The sequence below is a fragment of the Meriones unguiculatus genome, chromosome 10 (assembly GCF_030254825.1).
Source record: "Meriones unguiculatus strain TT.TT164.6M chromosome 10, Bangor_MerUng_6.1, whole genome shotgun sequence".
Taxonomy (NCBI): Eukaryota; Metazoa; Chordata; class Mammalia; order Rodentia; family Muridae; genus Meriones; species Meriones unguiculatus.
Window position 1 is genome coordinate 117,198,269 of NC_083358.1, and position 14,887 is coordinate 117,213,155.

General features: G+C 46.1%; 1 non-coding gene and 1 pseudogene across 1 annotated transcript; one reads left to right on the forward strand and one right to left on the reverse strand.

Annotated features, from left to right (window-relative positions):
• Nucleotides 1-8,032: 8,032 nt before the first annotated feature.
• On the reverse strand, nucleotides 8,033-9,274 carry LOC110556080 (elongation factor Tu, mitochondrial-like; annotated as a pseudogene).
• A 4,813-nt stretch (nucleotides 9,275-14,087) lies between these two features.
• LOC132646190 (small nucleolar RNA SNORA17) lies at nucleotides 14,088-14,218 on the forward strand. The gene has a single exon (XR_009584312.1). It is a non-coding gene; the product is annotated as a small nucleolar RNA SNORA17 (small nucleolar RNA).
• The last annotated feature ends 669 nt before the right edge of the window (nucleotides 14,219-14,887 follow it).

A 14,887-nucleotide genomic window follows, 5' to 3' on the forward strand; every position in this document is an offset into this window, starting at 1 on the left:
AAGCCAGCCAATCAACTGACCAACCAATCAACCAACCAACCAACCAACCAAGCAAACAAAGTTAAAAAAAACCAAAGAAAACTAAAATAAATAAAAATTAATATTTAAAAACTTTCAATGAATGCAAAAACATGTTTTAGATATTTTACTGCTTCATATGAAATTGTTAATGGAAGTATACATGCTGTTTTCCATTGTTGGCTTCTTCAAATTTTTTTTCAAGCTGAACAATATTTGTAGTAACTATCAACCGATGTGTAACTATTACATAGAAATACAATTACCACATCTAGAGACAAGAACTTTTTAGATATTTTGTGGTGGTTATTGCAAGATCGATTTCAGGAAACTTATGTTCAGTTTCCTATTGGTCATGGTGACCATGCTGTCTTCTATCTTGTAAATAGGATGTATTCTAGCAGATTTGCCTCAAGTTGGCTTATCTGACACACATGCACGCGCGCACACACACATGCACACACACACACACACACACACACACACACACACACGCACACGCACACGCGCACACGCACACGCACACGCACACGCACATGCAAACACACGCACACACTGCTCTCTAACTCGGATATATCATTCAGTTTCAGTTTCTTCCAGTAGTAGAGTCATGTGCCATGGGATCACCTGAAAGTAAGAGGGGGACACGGAGCTGGAAGTCCTGGGGTGACCCGGCCCACAAGAGGAGGGTGGGAGGAGAACTTCTCAGAAAGAGTGAGAAGAGGCTTGAGTGACGACAAGAGGGCTGGCCGGCCGTTTTCAGCAAGCCGTGAGAACACCACATATTGCTTCAGAAAGTATTCAGAAGGTCAGAGAAACAAGGAGCTAAAACCGTCATTTAATTGAGCAAGCAAGGAGGGGGGGGGACAGTTGACATTGCCCTGGGCTGAGCTGAGCTGTGTGCCTCACAGACATGTTTTTGTTCCCTGCGTGGGCCTGTTTCTGTTTAGTGCCTCTTTCTTTCTTTCTTTCTTTCTTTCTTTCTTTCTTTCTTTCTTTCTTTCTTTCTTTCTTTCTTTCTTTCTTTCTTCTCTCTCTCTCTCTCTCTCTTTCTAGCACAGAGAGTGGATGTACAAACGTGGATGGCTCTGGAAACAGCTGGCACAGTTTGCTTCAGGCCACCTGCTTTGGGAGCAGCAATTCCATAGCGGCAGAGAAGTAAATCGCTGCAGATACTATCTGTCTGCTTTTGAATGGCCATAAAAGGCCAGTTTCAGTTTGGTTCTTAAAATAGGCCGTTTTCAGCTGACCCGTTGTTGATGGGATGTGAGGAAGCTCTGTTTCCAACCGCTCGAAGCCAGCGCTGTCAGCACCCAGTTAGTGGGGTCCATTTTAGAACCAACCCATCCCTGGCCTGTGGTTCAATGGCCACGACGCCCTCCCCTGCAGTGACGACTTCGGGACAACTCTCTGCTCGGAAGTGGTTGATACTGTCACAGGGTTGACTTTGAAAGGAGGAAAGGTGTTTGTGGTGAAATTAAGCTAAAATTGAGAGCGAGGCCTGGATGGGTGGCAACTTGTGTGCTTTCTGGGGTCTGGTACACTTTTAGATGAAAGCCATGACCTAGCTGCAAAATATCTCTTGGGGCTAACCTGGGAAGGAGAAACAATTTAGATATGAGAGGGCTGAGGCTGATCTTTCCATTCCAGGGTTGTTTTTTCCTCCCTAACTCTACCTAAGAAGGGCAGGTGAGATAATGGAATGGTAATTGCGATGGTGGTGCCCTCTGATAAGCTAGTGGTCACAGTGCAATTAGCCTCTTGTAGGCTGTGTGCCAGGCACTCGACAGGCTGGGTGTGAGGCCGTGGTCACCAAAAGCTTCAAGAGATAGGTAAAGGGGGCACAGAGCAGTAAGAAACTTTCCTGAAGCTGCTGTACGAGGTGAGGTTGCAAGCTAACCCTGGTCCCTTACACTGCCCTGTCCCTTACACTGCCATCCCTTAGTTCCACAAAGCCTCAGGCGCAGCATTTAGGTGGAGGCTGGCCTCTGCTGCTGGGCAGCATGACCACACACTAAGAGCTGTCTGAGCCCTGCTCAGCTGGCCAGGAATGACAGGCATGAAGAAGGCAAAGGCTGCAGAACCTTTGAGCCCTCCGGGAGATCCTCAGACGTTATATAACTCTGAATCATTCTTTGGTCACTCTGTGCTATTTCTTGCTCATATCTTTTGTAGTGGTTCATGATTTTTGTTAGTAACTAATTTTCTTTGAAAGACTGTTTTTTTAAAAGGCCCCCAGTCTTTCTTTATGGGCTGCAGAGTGATTGCTGTGGACTGGAGGTTAGGGAGGCATAGAAAGGAATGCTCTTTTAATCTGAAACTGTGAAGTACACTGCGAGGTTAATGGAAGGGAGGTTCTTATTAGCAGAGAGCCAAGTCAGGCTGATTAGGGCTGCTTTGTGCTTTTTCTCTAAGTCAGTCAGTATCTATACAGACCCCAAACACATAGCTGCTTCCAGCTGGGAAATAAGTGTTACCAAGAGGAAAGGTAAAGCTTTCTTGCCATCATGGTCAGATTTAGTCTCAGCTGAGGTTGAGGATTCATAGAGGGGTCACAACCACCCTTTACTGGATAGCGGAGGCAGAATGGTGCTGCCTGAGAATGCCGCAGCTCTAGGTAGCTCAAACTCACACACGTTTATTTAAAATAAGTGCTGGTGCCTAACTCCAAACTTCTGTGTTATAATTACATTAGCCAACTTACGGTTTTTAGGACATCAGGCTTCAACCGCTTTGGTAGTGCGATCTAATAACAAAAACAAAAATGTCAACTCAAAGTCGTCTGCCGGATCTTAGCCCAGGTTTCAGTATTTTCTGGCTGTGGATTCAGGTTTTATATATATATAAACTTTTGTGCATTGTGCATATGGTGTGTGTGTGTGTGTGTGTGTGTGTGTGTGCACCCCTGTTATGAGCACGTCAGAGGACAACCTTGGATGCAGCCTCTGAGTTCCACATTGTGTGAGGCAGGTCTCCTGTCCAGTGCTGCGCATGCCAGGCTGGCTGGTCCATGAACTTCTGGGGTTCTCCTGTCTCAGCGTCCCAGCTCAGCACTGGAGGATGGGGTTCATAACACACGCTACAGCAGCAGGCTTTGTGGGTTACGGCAAGGGCTTTACTCAGCGAACCGCCTGCCAGACTCTCACTTAAGATCTTAGCTAAGAAAGAATGATGAGCACAGGCATTGTGACTTCATGTGTAGTCTGTGCACCCTTGTGCAGGCAGGGCCCACCGAGGCCAGAGTTACAAAGGGTTGTGGACCACCACATGGATGCTGGGAATCGAACCTGGGTCCTCTGAAAGAGCAGCTGGTGCTCGTAGCCATCTCTTCAGCCCCCCTCCGTGACTTAGGACCTGAAAGTTTCAGTCTCTTCATCTGGAAAATGGAGTTAATCATAATACCTCTCATATAGGGCCGAGAGAACCCTACAACTCTCAAGAATTAATAATATTAATACACGTAAGATAAGCAGGGCTACTATTACTATTTTTATTGCATAAAATGGCATGTGCTGTAGGGGTGTGGCAGGAGTAGGAGGGTGGGAGGATGGGAGGGGTAGAGGCTGGGAGTTTGGGGAGGTGGGGGTGAGGGTGAGGACTCCTTTCTAAGAGACCAGCACAAATTGTTAAGGAAGCAAGTTGATAGTGTTTGTTGTGTTCAGGCTTTCTGTAAAAACAACAGTAAATCCGCAGTAAAATCCGCTTCACACTCAGCAGGACAAACAAGGGAGAAAGAGCAAATGGTGACGCAGATGGGGAATTGAAAAGTCAGACCTAGAATTGCCATCCGACCCGCCAGTTCCACAACCAGGGCGTGTGCTGTGAGATTCTGCTTGGCGAGACACAACATAAACATCTATTTTCCCCAGATAGGGGCCTGGCCACAGGACAAAACACTGGTTACACTGAAGCACAACTCCGCAAAGCCAGGAGTGTGGGACTATTTACAGGAGGATGGGTGAGGGGCGGCTTACAGGAACAGGCGTGACTCACAGACGGTTGCATCATCAAAAAGCCCATCCACGGTGGGTGACGGCTCATCCAGCTACAAGCCTGGAGCTCTCTGTGTGACTTTCAGACCTCTCTACAGGTCAGGCAGCCTCCTCCAGTCCCTGTGCTGGCCAGGGTCTCCTCCGGCAGCAGGAGGTGGCTGCACCCCCCATCTTACAGAGGAGCCTTTTTTTTCTTGCAGGTTTTGGCTTTCTAGAGCAAGAGATACTTATTTATCTCCTGGGTGTCAGGAGTCTTCCTCTAGAATAGATTGTTTTAACTTAGAGGCAGTGGCTACACAGCCTGAACTCTAAGAAATACAGGGCATCAATGTTTACAGAAGCACAATTCACAATAACCGAAAAGTAAAAACACAAATGTCTATCAGTGGATGCAGTGATGAGTTGTGATACATACACACAATGTAAGTTTTTAAAGCCACACAGAAGTACCAAGTGCTAAGTGTACTTAAAGATGGGTGAAGTTATAACTCACCCATCTGAATGAAAAAAGCCAGATTAAAGCAAAAATTATTTTTTGGTGGGTTAACTATAGCCCCCCTTGTTCATAAATAACTATTTGAGTTTTCTACCCTGCTTCCGATTGTTTAGTTCTTGAATAAAAGACTCAGAGATCTTTTAGATTTATAATAAGCTCTAAGTTACAATAACTGGGCAGGTATCAACCTTCTAAACTATTTGCTATTTCCCAGCTACACTCCCTAAGTTGCTTGCCATATTGTTCCTGCCTAGACTGTTTCTGTTCCATCAGGCCACATGCTCATGGTCCAGTCTGCCCCATGGTGACTTCCTTCTCTCGCCTCCTGGTCCCCACCTCACCCCAAGCCTGGGCACCTAAACTCCACCTACTTCTTTTCTGCCCAGTTACATTCTCCTAGCTATTTTTATTAACCAACCAACTTTAAATTGGGGAACAAGGTTGACACAACATCACTTGGTTATGTGAGAATGTGCTCATCTGGACTGAAACCAAATTTTGGAGACCAGCATCTAGCATTTGAATATAGAGCACCAGACTAACTCCCAACACCAGATATAACATCTCACACATTGTATAACTCCATTTATGTGTAATACACAAAGGTCAGTTCTCAGAGACAGAAACAGACTGGTGGCTGCTGGGTGCTGGGAGAAGGTGTGTGGTGCAAGTGCTTCTTGGTTCAGGTTTTTGTTTTGTGCTGACAACATTCTTAGGAAGGAGATGAATTTGCATATGGTGGATACACAGAGTTTTGTCTATTTATTTTGAGACAGGGTCTCTCTACATAGCCTTGGCTGTCCTGAAATTCACTCTAGACCAAACTCAGAGATCCACCTACCTCTGAAGTAGTGTACCATTATGTCCTTCTGAGGTATCACCTTTTGAAGACCACCATGAAGTATTTCAAAAGAGTTTTCCTCATGTTCATGCAAATGACTGACTTGATTTTTATTATCAAAGAACAGCATTGCTTGTTTTAGAAATGGAGCCTATAACTGTGATCAACACACACTTGTCTATGCCTGGCTTCTCTCAGCAGTGTTTTTGAGATTCATTTATATGGTTTTGTGTTTTGCTTCTTGTGTTGCTAAGTAATGTCCCATTGTTTTACTGTATTATAGTTTGCTCGTTCATTCATTTGTTGATAGATATTTGGATCACTTCCACATTTTGTACTAATGAACAAATCTATTCTTCACGTTTTTGTGTGATACCTTTTGTAGAAATATGTTCTATTTTTTCCCTTGGATGAAAATTTAGAAATACAAGTGCTGTGTCATCAGCTAAGTATATAGTGGCTTTAGGTGACGTTATGTGGACCCTAACTCACCAGTTAGTCGTCTGCTTTCCCCGGTAGCGTGATGGGATCTCTTGTATCCTGTGAACCATCAATAGCTTTGGACTTTTCAATACTGTACATTGAGTGCACAGATACTCACTTTCTAATAGTCGAGGTTCCAGCTTTTTCTGTTGAACCCACTTTTATTTTTGTGTGTTGTATCTAACAATACTAAGTAAGACAGAACAAAAGAAAAAACCATTTGCCTAGATTGTTCTCTGAAGACTGAAATTTAACACCCCCTCCTCATTGAGCAAACCCCTATGCTGTCAAAAAACACAACTGTTGACTTCATCCAGTATGTTTTAAAAGATAATTCAAAATCCAGGAACTGGGCCTTTCCTCAGACAGAACACTAATTTGGAGAATTCTTTGTGGTTTAGCACAGTGCTAAAATTTTTGTTGTCTGAATAAATGAATTAATGAGTGGAAAAACCTCCAGTGTAAGAATCTAGAAAGAGGACAATACGTGCTGAGTTGCTAATATTTTGATTCTTTTAGTTGGAATAATTAGAATTCTGCACTGTCTGCTTCAATTTTGCCTGTGCTGTGTTCAGAGACGTACTTACAACTTTTTACAGAGGATGGAATGGGATCATTCACAGACAGTCAAGCTCAGGGGAGCCAGCGCCATGGAGCACAGCCTGGCTGCACTTTGGATAGCCATGGCTATTTCCTTTTCTTTTTGGTATAAAGATCCTGCATTCTAATCCTGTGTTCCCACTGAAAGTCACCTTGAAACAATGAGAAAACATATTTGGAAAAATTTAGTTTCCCTTTCATTATTTTTATTTTATATGCTCTGCAAAATGAGGTCCATAAATAGCTTCCCCATCTTACATCTGTGAGTAACTCAGATATTTAATGGACTTGAGTGCTAACATAATTTTTTGTTCATTTGTTTTTTGAGACAGGGTCTCTCTACATGGCCTTGACTAGTCTGGAATTCGCTGTGAAGACCAGGCTGGCATTGAACTTACAGAGATCTGCTTGCCCTCTGAGTGCTGAGATTAAAGATACATGCCTCCATGCCTGGCCCCGAATGATTGCAGCTTAACTTCAGTGAAAATGTTTAGACTGTCACAATGATATATCTGCTTCTCTCTCAATATTTTAGTAAAAGTCCTATATTTAGTGGTATTTAATCAAACAGAAATACTTTGTCTCCATAAATGAATAAATGTCAGGCAGCTACTGTGAGCGGCTTTTCAGTAGGTGAAAGAGACAGTTTTTTGGTTCATCTCCCAGCAGTCATTATATTGCACAGTCATCTTTGTTAACTTGTTTTCAGAAAGAACTCAGGACATGTCCAAACTGTAGCAATGACGCAGTTATCTCACCTTTAACTTTGGGAGAGGAGCATGTCAAGAGTAAGCGGAACTGAAGAAAATGAGTTGTACACACTGGAGTGCTTGCTTGGGGAGGCCCTTCCTTTCCAAAGGAAGGTGGATACATTATCTTGCTTTTACAGTTACTCCTCTGTGCTGGAGTGGACTGTTGAGTCATTCTAATACCTGCTGTGCTTAGCATGCATTTTTTTGCTACAGAATTTACTAATTCTTTATCTAGTCATTGTTTATTCAGCAATATAACGCTTTTTCATTTAGTTTTTCACCTTTAAATCCCTTGCATTCGTGCCTGCCTGTGCATGGGTATGCACATGTGTGTCTGTGCCCCAGGAGGTGAGCACAGGGCATCAGAGCCCCTGGATGGAGCAGGAGTTACAGACAGTCTGGAGTCGACCATGTTGGGTGTGCTAGGAACTGAATCAGGTCCTCCGAAGTTTCAGCAAGCCCCCATAAGCACTGAGCCCTCTCTTCACTTTCTCATGTAAGGTTTGAACTTGAGATCCTCCTCCCTCAGAGCCCTGAATGCTAGGATGACAGGCCTGCACCCTCTCACTGGCTTCTGGCAAACATTCCGTTCCCTGGAGATGTGTTGGTGAAAGGTATGGCGTTGTGCCTTCTCTTACGGTGCATACACAGGGAAAACAAAACAGCCAGCAAATGAATGAGCAACACACTTTTTCTTTCCAGTTAGTCGTGGAACAGTTTATTGCCTACCTCTCCTGAGGCCACTGCTTGCGTGCAGGAGAAATGTCCATAGGTTGGATGCAGCTTATAGCCACAGGGGGACACTAATCAGGGCAGCTTTAAGCCCAACAGCTTGAGCAGGAGTCCAGACTCAGCTCCATTTGATGGTCTTGTCCCCCTCTGTCATGGCTGGTATGTCAGCGACAAGGCCAGTGCCAATGCCGTCCCTCAAGGTGAAGCGCTGGCCCTTCTCTAAGATCATGGGCTGCCTCAGGATTAGGGTGAGCTTCAAGTCCTCTCCAGGCACCGCAAGTTCCTTCCCTGGGGGCAAAATGACAGGCCATATTCCAGGTCTGGGAGAACATGACAGGCATGAAATAAGAATGGTTTGTGTCAACCACCCTCCTTGCCGAGGCTATAAACAGCACCTGGCTTGACCATGACCAAGCCACGCCTCAAATCTCCTCTCTTTAAGCTCCGCACCAGAGCACTCAGGTTATCCCCTGCCTCGGCACCATCACCATGGTGCAATTCATACTCTATCTCCCTTCTTCAAAATGTCCCGTGCCCCGGCCAGGAACAGAGTAAACCGACTCTCCAGGGAGCAGAAAGGGCTTCTCCAGGCCCCCCCCACCCGTCCCGCCCTGGGAGTGGCACCGGGATGTAAGTGTCCGCAGCATCCAGCAGCTTCTGCACTGACTTCACACCTAGCTGGGGATCACGTTGCTCCAGGACACAGAGGACAGAGCCTAGGATGACTGGGGCCTCCGCTCCTCCATAGCCAGACTCGGTAAGCAGCTCCGGGATCTCCAGCTCCGCCAACTCCACCATCTCCGAGTCCTGGGCAGCGTCTGCCTTCTTCACAGACACAGCAACGAGCTCCATCCAACCTGGTCAGCTCGCAGTAAGTGCTCTCGGGTCTGGGGCTCGGGGCCATCATTAGCTGCCACCACCAGGATGCAGGCATCCAGAGGGGCAGTGCCTGAGACCACATTCTTAACATAATCTGCATGACCAGGGCAGTGTGTGTGGGCACAGTGGCGGGCAGCCGTGCCATGCCGCACCTGAGCTGCGTTGACGGTGAAGCCCCGAGCTCGCGCCTCTGGGGCACTGTCTACCCCCTCGTACATCTTGCTTAGCTCTGCCTCCTTTGGCGAGAATTTTCGTGATGCTGCGGTCAGGGTAGTCTTGCCATGGTCCACAGGGTACCCACATTCACATGGGGCTTGTCACTTACGGAGAACCTTGGCCTCCACAGCGAGGCCGCGACACAGGAAGGGCATGCCGAGGCCTTCAGGGGCCGCAGCGAACCCTGCAGAAGTGGGGTCGGTCTGGCGCAGGGACCGCTGAAGTGGGTCGTCGTTGCCGTTCGTAATAGGGTGGCGGCAGCCATTGTGGTAGCACTCGGCGACAGAGCGACACACTTTTAAAGAATCAAGCTTACACGAGAAAATAAAGAATAGTTGTGGAAAGAGAGAGCCACTTAGGGCTGTGGGAGTGGGTCTGGGAATGGTCTCTAAGAAGGGACACACACAAGGATGAACACGTAACTTGAGACCCACCTTTCATGTACCTGGGCACAGGAGAAGGAGTTCTGAAGTACAAAGGCCAACGGGAACAAGCCTGGTTCATTTGCAGGAAGGAGAGAAATTTGGAGTGACAGAAGGGAGGGACTAAAGAAGTCTGAGGCGCTGAGGCCGGAGGGTGTGGCTGAGTCACACTGGGGCTTAGAGATGACTCTTTCAGGACACACAGTGCTTGGTGTTTGTCAATGCAATATAAACAGAAGTAGCTATGGAGTTAAGCACTCTGCATAATTGATGCTTGATCCACTTGATTGTAGTTAGTTTAATTTTCCTGTCATTGACTTGATCCAACAATTATTTATGCTTCCGATAGACAGTATCTGCATGAAGTAACAGAAACAGGGGCAGAATGAATTTGAGCCTTACCCTAGCGCCGCCAACAAGTGACGGGGCTGAAAGGTGGCTGTGCTCCAACCGGTGTGAACTCTGAGTGCTCCTTTTGACGTCGGCGTGGGCCAAGCCCAACATAAGGCTTAGCATATCTTGCTCAAGAATGTCGGGGAATCTGTGGCTTCATTGTGTGTGATTCATATTCCTGTGATGGAGTTGCCATTAAACGTTTGAGGCAGTGAAACATGGACCACAGCCCAAGCGTTTCCAGTGTGGGCATGCCCGGAGAGCAGGAGCTGCATGGAGAGGAGCCGCGGCCTGTCTGCCGTGAGCACTGTATCCAGATGAAGATACACAGCATGCACCTCTTTTCTTTTTGACTCTAAATGTTAGGGAGCATCCAGTGACTCAGATGTGATGCAAAGTCCCTCTGTTTTCCTCAAAGTTGTATAACCACCTCTTTTCTTTCATTAAGACTATTCAGGGAGCCTCTGGAGTTTACAGAAAGGGTGTATTTCTCACTTGAAGCAACACAAGCAACTTTTTGTTGTCACATTTTGAAGGAGGCTATCATGTAGCCCAGGATGGCCTCAAAGCTACTGTATAGCTGAGGCTAACTTTAAACTTGCGTGTGAGAGAATGGACATGCGCGGCCATGGCATGCATGTGGAGGTCAGAGGTCAGCCTTGGGTGTTAATCCATGCTTTCCATTTGTTACAGGGTCTCCTTTTGTGAGCTGCTGTCTGTGTCATGTTAGCTGGCTTGTGGGTCTTCAGGGCTTAGCCTGCTTCTTCATCCCATGGTTATAGGAGTGTCGGGATTACAGGTGTGCCCTAAAGCACTGGGCTTTATGTGGGTCCTTGGGATTCAGATTCAGGTGCTCACACTCCTGCAGCAAGTGCTTCACCTGCTGACAAATCCCCAGATTTCCACCCTTGAATGTTTGGTTACCCTGCCCTTCCCTCCCCAGTGCTGGGATTACAGCTGTCTTACGTACCTGTTTTCCGTGATGCTAGGGGTCAAACACGGGGCTTCCTGCTTTCTAGGCAGGTGCTCAGCCTGTGCCTTCAGCACCAAACAGCTTTCTAATGCTCTTTCGCTTGTCCTCTTTAACTACCTCATTCGGAAATATTTCTTTTAAGGACAATGATTTGTCTCAGGCAGCTTTTCTCCATTCTGTCTGAATTTTAAGTCTTAAGGATTCTGTGTGATTTCTTGGACAATTCTGGTAGAAAGGGTAAAGTTAAAAAAAAAAAAGAGCAAAGTAAGACAAAACAGAGATGTTCCTCCTGCAGTATTGCTGCTTCGTGAGCTTGGCTTCGTGAGGTGTCATAGTGCGCTGTGATGGGCATGTCCCGTCACAGGTGGCCTCCTTGTGAGAAGATAGCATGGGATAGAGGCGAAGGCATGGCTCTTGTTATTTCTGCGGCCTCAGACAAGTTACTCACAGTAACTCAGGGACAACTTAGCAACTTAGTCAGATTTTCCTAGTAGGCATATACATGCGTTGTGTTGGTTGTATGTCATCAGAGAACATGCATACACATATCTTCCTCAGACATACGAGGAGATTTATATGGAAATCAGGACATTTCAAAGTCTGTAAGCTGGGATCCAGGAGAGCTTTGGGGGTTAGTTTTGTCAGCCTTGCTGGTTAGTTCTGTCAGCTTGACACCATCTGGAACATTAGAAGAGAGTCATGAGGAAGATCTACCTAAAAGAAGTCGGCCTGTGGCTGTGCCTGCAGGGGGTTGTCCTGAGTGTTACTCGACCTAGGAAGACCCACACTGACTGTGAGAAGCATCATTTCCTAGGCTGGGCCTGGGACTCTATGAGTAGAAGGAACGAGGCTAGTAGGGAGCAGCTGTATGTACAAGTCCATTTGTGTTCTGCTTAGCTGTGGATAGAGTTGGCTATTTGGCTGCCACTGCTGTCATAGACAATCGCCTGGAGATGTAAGCCTGATAAACCCCTTCTTTCCTAAGTCTGAAATCTGTCCAGGTATCTGATCACAGTAACCAAAATGAAACCAGGACAAGCACTGATCTCTAGGGGAGATTCCTCCACAAATGGACACAGAGAGCAGCTCTCCAGCCACCAGAGCACAGACGCAATCACTGTGATTGGGTGTGGCCTTGATACCTCCTGCCTTTGCTTTCTAAGTGATGGATGCTGTTTTCAGTGCCCGCTACTGACCCAGGGGCCTCCCACATGCTGGGTGAATGCGCCACCATGGAGCCACACCCCCAGCTCTGAGTAGCTTATTGGAGATTCAAGTCCCACTACCACTCAGAAAGGAGAAACACATTTGTCATAATCAAAACAACAAACTGTAGAAGATAAAGAAACATACTTAAAAGTTGCCAAACTTCATTAACTCTTCACTAAAGTACTAAGAATGTACTGAAAGCTAAAAATCCTTTAGGATGAATGCAGAAAGAGTAAGTGAACAAGACGAGGAAGGTGGCAGGGGAGGGAAAACAGAGACTCGGGTTAATAAGACAAAGGACGATGCAGCAAGGGCTACTGTAGCTTACACGTGATCATATCCTGTTGTGTAAGTAGCAGGAAGAAGTCAAGGCTTTAAACACAAAGAAATGGTAGCCATTGAAGGGATGGATGCGCCGACTACTGGCATTTTACCCTTACACACTGTGCTCATGGGCCAAGTTCCCACACAGTACCGTATTGTACAACTGTGAGTCAGTGCAAGCTAGGGGAGGTTAACATTTACAAACACTTAAAAACCAAAAGTATAGGCCTTGAGAAAGAAGACTCAGCTTTGAACTTTATTCCATACATGGGCAGCAATGACAGGTCAGTCATATATAAATATAAAAGGCCAGGAAGGGAAAAACCCCTCAAATAGAGCCATCCTTGTTGACATATTGGATCTTTAAAATTGTTTTATTCTTGTTAACTCCAAAAATAGATGATCTGCATCTTTGCTATGTCAATTTTCTGGCTTGTTACAGTGAAGAATTATGCTCTACCAAACTCCAGCACAGTGTGACCAATTCCCAACAGATTGGAGTGTCTCCCTGTGACAGAAAAGCCTCATTCTGTTTCCCATATGAAAAGGGAATGTACTCCATCTTGTGAGCAATATGGAATATGTGGATCCATTAACCTGGCTCTCCAAACATGGAAAGTGTTACTTATCTTGGTAAATATCTTTAAAAAAAAATTCCACTGGCTTTCCACACTGGCTCAACTATCTGTTCTATGTCACAGTTTATACCATCTGGTTCTTGTTTCTGGGCTACAATTGCACTGCCAAGTTACCATTTCATGTAAGAGTCTTACATTGTGACACAGTTGCTATACAATGATTTAATTTCCATTAATAATTCAGAAAGTATGTTTTGCATAGATATAAATTAGAGATTACTGTGTAACAATTTGTTAATTTTATTACAGCATTTGGCTTTGTTGTTGTTACTATGGGGATGCTGTTACAAAATATACTTCTAATTTGGAGATGTAATATGATTTTAAAATTTATAAACTTTTGAAAAAGATCTACATCCTTCCATATGTTGAAGAGAGAACTTGAGTGAATCATCAGTAACAGAAAAAGAAACATTGGGAGATTATTAGAAATACAAAGAAAAACTTTGGCTGGTTAAGTAAATTTTCTGGGGAACTACGTGGAGTAACAGAACGTGAGAGGAAAGGGTTTCATGGCATAGATTTGCCATTAATGAAGGTGGAAATTTACCTCCCACCTTAATGCTATGTGGTAAGAAGTATTTCGAGAGCAGCTTGAGGTGATGAGATGGTTCAGCAGGAAAGATAGCGGCTCCACGCCTGATGACTTGACTTTGGTTCCTGGAACTCACACTGTTGGACGAGGGAACTGGCTCCTGAAGTAGCCTCTGACCTCCGCATGTGCTGCAGCCACCCCACGACATCAAAACAAAAGAACAAACTGAAGGGGGAAATCAAGTTCGTGGGCATTTCATTTGAATATTAACCAAAACCTCTGACCCTGCAGTTGAAAATCATACAATTCTAGAAAGAAAATACAGTATTCCAAAAGAAACCTGCGGACGAGTATTTCAGAAGTGATCTGGATCAGCTGTCTCTCTCCTACTGTGACAAAATACCCAGAAAATAAACTTGAGGGGTAAGAAAGGTTGGTTTTGGCCCCTGGTTTCTGAGGTTTCGGTCTGTGGCCAGTCATCTGGTGATCTTGAGATTGTGGTAGAGGAAGGGTATTATGATGGGAACACGTGGTGGGTGCGGTTTGTTCACTTCTCCGTGGCCAGGAAGAAAACGGTCAGGGACACCTCTCCTCGAGGCTTCGCATGTGCGGCTCCTGTGTCGCATGAGCATCAGTAGGAGGCAGAGAGGACAGAGACTATGTGCACGCTCAGTAGTCTGACCTGTGAGCATCTGAATAATTAGTAGCTAAAATTCCCTGAAAGAAGTGAGCCTGCGACGGCCACCTGCTCGGTGCCAGGAGGCCTGGACAGGGTGCTAGCCTGAGGCAACCACCAGTCCGGCACCTCACAGGCCTGGATGGGGAGTGTGGGGAGTGAGCCAGGGCCTGCCATCCCAGAAGTGAGCCCGAGATAGACAACCCTTGCATGGGGCCACTTGGATGGGCCCAGGACAGAGCGAGCCTGAAATGACCACCAGACTGGTGTCTTGCAGGTTTGGGGGAACAGACCATGCCTGAAATGACCCCTGCCCAGGGTCATAATGCCTGAGTGAGGCATAGCACTCCTCAGACCACTACTGAGATGAGCTTTGACACTCAGAGACCCCAGGCACCACTAAGAAGAGCAAGTGGGTGGTGGAGAAATAGAAGAGAAAGAGAAACAGGATGAGGACACAATAAAGAGAGTCAGACCTGGAGACTTGAGGGTGGTGAGGAACAGCTTGATGTGTATTGTGGGTGATGCAGCCTGGGACTATGGTAGAGTCCTGCCTGTGCTGCCAAGGGGACCCGTATCTGGGTCTGTGACTCTGCAGAAGCAGAGGTCTGTTACAACCAAAGGTCAGGAGGATGTCCAGGTCTGGGCTGCTATATTGAGGTACAAGGGCTGTGCAGGACTGGCTCACCCCTTGCCAGGGCATCAATC